Here is a 5,000-nt window from a genome sequence, read left to right as displayed (position 1 = left end):
GGAAGTTTCACGGCGTTCGTACGATATTTGGCGACGCAAAAATGAGCGATTTCCCAGCTCGAGAGAATTCGGCGCGAGAGAAACGATGCCCCGTAACGCACATGAGAGCAATCCGGGCCAATTCTCCCGTTTGATGGGGTCTATGTGTAAAAATTTTGACTTTTTTGAGTGCAGGTGCAAATCTGCTGGAAAAGCCTGTGGAAGTTTCACGGCGTTCGTACGATATTTGGCGACGCAAAAATGAGCGATTTCCAAGCTCGATGGAATTCGGAGCGAGAGAAACGATGCCCCGTAACGCACATGAGAGCAATCCGGGCCAATTTCTCCCGTTTGATGGGGTCTATGTGTAAAAATTTTGACTTTTTGAGTGCACGTGCAAATCTGCTGAAAAAGCCTGTGGAAGTTTCACGGCGTTCGTACGATATTTGGCGACGCAAAAATGAGCGATTTCCCAGCTCGATGGAATTCGGCGCGAGAGAAACGATGCCCCGTAACGCACATGAGAGCAATCCCGGCCAATTTCTCCCGTTTGATGGGGTCTATGTGTAAAAATTTTGACTTTTTTGAGTGCACGTGCAAATCTGCTGAAAAAGCCTGTGGAAGTTTCACGGCGTTCGTACGATATTTGGCGACGCAAAAATGAGCGATTTCCCAGCTCGATGGAATTCGGAGCGAGAGAAACGATGCCCCGTAACGCACATGAGAGCAATCCCGGCCAATTTCTCCCGTTTGATGGGGTCTATGTGTACAAATTTTGACTTTTTTGAGTGCACGTGCCAATCTGCTGGAAAAGCCTGTGGAAGTTTCACGGCGTTCGTACGATATTTGGCGACGCAAAAATGAGCGATTTCCCAGCTCGATGGAATTCGGCGCGACAGAAACGATGCCCCGTAACGCACATGAGAGCAATCCGGGCCAATTTCTCCCGTTTGATGGGGTCTATGTGTAAAAATTTTGACTTTTTTGAGTGCAGGTGCAAATCTGCTGGAAAAGCCTGTGGAAGTTTCACGGCGTTCGTACGATATTTGGCGACGCAAAAATGAGCGATTTCCAAGCTCGATGGAATTCGGAGCGAGAGAAACGATGCCCCGTAACGCACATGAGAGCAATCCCGGCCAATTTCTCCCGTTTGATGGGGTCTATGTGTACAAATTTTGACTTTTTTGAGTGCACGTGCAAATCTGCTGAAAAAGCCTGTGGAAGTTTCACGGCGTTCGTACGATATTTGGCGACGCAAAAATGAGCGATTTCCCAGCTCGATGGAATTCGGAGCGAGAGAAACGATGCCCCGTAACGCACATGAGAGCAATCCCGGCCAATTTCTCCCGTTTGATGGGGTCTATGTGTAAAAATTTTGACTTTTTTGAGTGCAGGTGCAAATCTGCTGGAAAAGCCTGTGGAAGTTTCACGGCGTTCGTACGATATTTGGCGACGCAAAAATGAGCGATTTCCAAGCTCGATGGAATTCGGAGCGAGAGAAACGATGCCCCGTAACGCACATGAGAGCAATCCGGGCCAATTTCTCCCGTTTGATGGGGTCTATGTGTAAAAATTTTGACTTTTTTGAGTGCAGGTGCAAATCTGCTGAAAAAGCCTGTGGAAGTTTCACGGCGTTCGTACGATATTTGGCGACGCAAAAATGAGCGATTTCCCAGCTCGAGAGAATTCGGCGCGAGAGAAACGATGCCCCGTAACGCACATGAGAGCAATCCGGGCCAATTTCTCCCGTTTGATGGGGTCTATGTGTAAAAATTTTGACTTTTTTGAGTGCACGTGCAAATCTGCTGGAAAAGCCTGTGGAAGTTTCACGGCGTTCGTACGATATTTGGCGACGCAAAAATGAGCGATTTCCCAGCTCGATGGAATTCGGCGCGAGAGAAACGATGCCCGTAACGCACATGAGAGCAATCCCGGCCAATTTCTCCCGTTTGATGGGGTCTATGTGTAAAAATTTTGACTTTTTTGAGTGCACGTGCAAATCTGCTGAAAAAGCCTGTGGAAGTTTCACGGCGTTCGTACGATATTTGGCGACGCAAAAATGAGCGATTTCCCAGCTCGATGGAATTCGGAGCGAGAGAAACGATGCCCCGTAACGCACATGAGAGCAATCCCGGCCAATTTCTCCCGTTTGATGGGGTCTATGTGTACAAATTTTGACTTTTTTGAGTGCACGTGCAAATCTGCTGAAAAAGCCTGTGGAAGTTTCACGGCGTTCGTACGATATTTGGCGACGCAAAAATGAGCGATTTCCCAGCTCGATGGAATTCGGCGCGAGAGAAACGATGCCCCGTAACGCACATGAGAGCAATCCCGGCCAATTTCTCCCGTTTGATGGGGTCTATGTGTAAAAATTTTGACTTTTTTGAGTGCACGTGCAAATCTGCTGAAAAAGCCTGTGGAAGTTTCACGGCGTTCGTACGATATTTGGCGACGCAAAAATGAGCGATTTCCAGCTCGATGGAATTCGGCGCGACAGAAACGATGCCCCGTAACGCACATGAGAGCAATCCGGGCCAATTTCTCCCGTTTGATGGGGTCTATGTGTAAAAATTTTGACTTTTTTGAGTGCACGTGCAAATCTGCTGAAAAAGCCTGTGGAAGTTTCACGGCGTTCGTACGATATTTGGCGACGCAAAAATGAGCGATTTCCCAGCTCGAGAGAATTCGGCGCGAGAGAAACGATGCCCCGTAACGCACATGAGAGCAATCCGGGCCAATTTCTCCCGTTTGATGGGGGTCTATGTGTACAAATTTTGACTTTTTTGAGTGCACGTGCAAATCTGCTGAAAAAGCCTGTGGAAGTTTCACGGCGTTCGTACGATATTTGGCGACGCAAAAATGAGCGATTTCCCAGCTCGATGGAATTCGGCGCGACAGAAACGATGCCCCGTAACGCACATGAGAGCAATCCGGGCCAATTTCTCCCGTTTGATGGGGTCTATGTGTAAAAATTTGACTTTTTTGAGTGCACGTGCAAATCTGCTGAAAAAGCCTGTGGAAGGTTCACGGCGTTCGTACGATATTTGGCGACGCAAAAATGAGCGATTTCCCAGCTCGAGAGAATTCGGCGCGAGAGAAACGATGCCCCGTAACGCACATGAGAGCAATCCGGGCCAATTTCTCCCGTTTGATGGGGTCTATGTGTAAAAATTTTGACTTTTTTGAGTGCAGGTGCAAATCTGCTGAAAAAGCCTGTGGAAGTTTCACGGCGTTCGTACGATATTTGGCGACGCAAAAATGAGCGATTTCCCAGCTCGATGGAATTCGGCGCGAGAGAAACGATGCCCCGTAACGCACATGAGAGCAATCCGGGCCAATTTCTCCCCGTTTGATGGGGTCTATGTGTAAAAATTTTGACTTTTTTGAGTGCACGTGCAAATCTGCTGAAAAAGCCTGTGGAAGTTTCACGGCGTTCGTACGATATTTGGCGACGCAAAAATGAGCGATTTCCCAGCTCGAGAGAATTCGGCGCGAGAGAAACGATGCCCCGTAACGCACATGAGAGCAATCCGGGCCAATTTCTCCCGTTTGATGGGGTCTATGTGTAAAAATTTTGACTTTTTTGAGTGCAGGTGCAAATCTGCTGGAAAAGCCTGTGGAAGTTTCATCCGACGAAAAAAGCACGTTCTCGAGAAAGCAGGAGAGCTAAGTCATTCACAAATTAGCTGGATTTGGCTTGTGGTTCGTTTCCCAAGTAACAGAGCGGCATCAACCTTTAAGTGCACGCCAGTACATCCCCGTGGGATACAGGGGGTCTCGGCGGACTTTGCTCGGGGGAAAAACGTCGAGGTGAGCCGCCTGGCCATGCTGTTCATGGGTCTCTCCTTTTTAAGTTTCGCCTGCCAATTTATTTTCTCTAGCGGTTTTATACACTAGCACTCGATGTTTTGGGAAAGGAATACAATTGTTCAAAAAACGTCTTCGCAATTCATGTCGTTAGATTGCTAATGAAAATTCGTAAAAAAAACGTACACGCCATACATGTTCTTTGCTTCCCTCTCGATACAAGTGAAGGGGAAAAACAGCCTTAACGGTTGCTAAAAAAATCGCCCTTTACATATACATGGGTCGTCTTCCCCTCTCGACAACGGAGACAAGTAACCCACGCCAGGCACTGTCAGTAACTGCCATAGATCTGCTTTAAAATGCCCATTCGTCTTGCGTCGCTCACGTTCCCGGAGCTTTGGGTAATGTCTGAGGCCTATCCCCGCTAATTTCTACCGTTTGTCGGTAGCTGTCTGTAAAAATATAGCATACACCAAAACGAGAAAATATTTCCATCGCACCTGCACAAGTGTATGGACAATGGCAATCTTCATGCGATGCATAAGTGGTGTGTGTCAGCAGGTTTTGTTTCCCAAGTTTTCCGTGAATGAGCGAGTATCTTGAGCTGTGTGACTCAGCCCGAGGGAGCCTCTTCTCCTCCAGAGTGTGTGGGGAAGGCTGTCCCCTTGGGTTGGTGCTGCACGGGTTCGCTGCGCTGTTTGGTCTTGTGCCAAGGAAGGCTGCCAACTGTGCAAGAATTTTAGGTTGGTTTCAATTGCCGTTGCCGGTCCATAGAGTAGCGAGCATTGTAAGGCCGCTCTAGAGGTTTGCAGGCATGTGGGGTCGACCCCTGCTCCTTCCCTCCCCACCCCACGTAGGGTGTGTGTGGTGCGCTTACAGCTGCCTCAAAGTGGCTGGCCTTGTGGGAAGCCCTGTGTTTTGTGAGCTTTCAGCACCGTCAGGTTGCCAAACGGGGGTAGCATACACGACAAAGCGAGGCCCCTCCTTGTGGTGGTTTGTGTTGTGTGAAGTCCGTGCCAAAAGGGTGTGTTTACATGGTGTGCGTGGGGGTCCCTGTCCGTCCGAATTTGGACGCGTGTGGGGACTCTCCTCTGCCTGGGTGCATGCTTGCCTCAGGAGAGTGACTCCTGCCTGCCCTACTTGGGCAGGCTGGGGCCCGCAAACGCTGTGTGTGAGCCAGGCGAGCCTTTGGGCTGGGCGCCTGGTCACCATGG

This window comes from Lampetra fluviatilis, unplaced genomic scaffold (genome assembly GCF_964198595.1).
Source record: "Lampetra fluviatilis unplaced genomic scaffold, kcLamFluv1.1 SCAFFOLD_523, whole genome shotgun sequence".
Taxonomy (NCBI): Eukaryota; Metazoa; Chordata; class Hyperoartia; order Petromyzontiformes; family Petromyzontidae; genus Lampetra; species Lampetra fluviatilis.
This window is presented reverse-complemented; position numbering follows the sequence as displayed.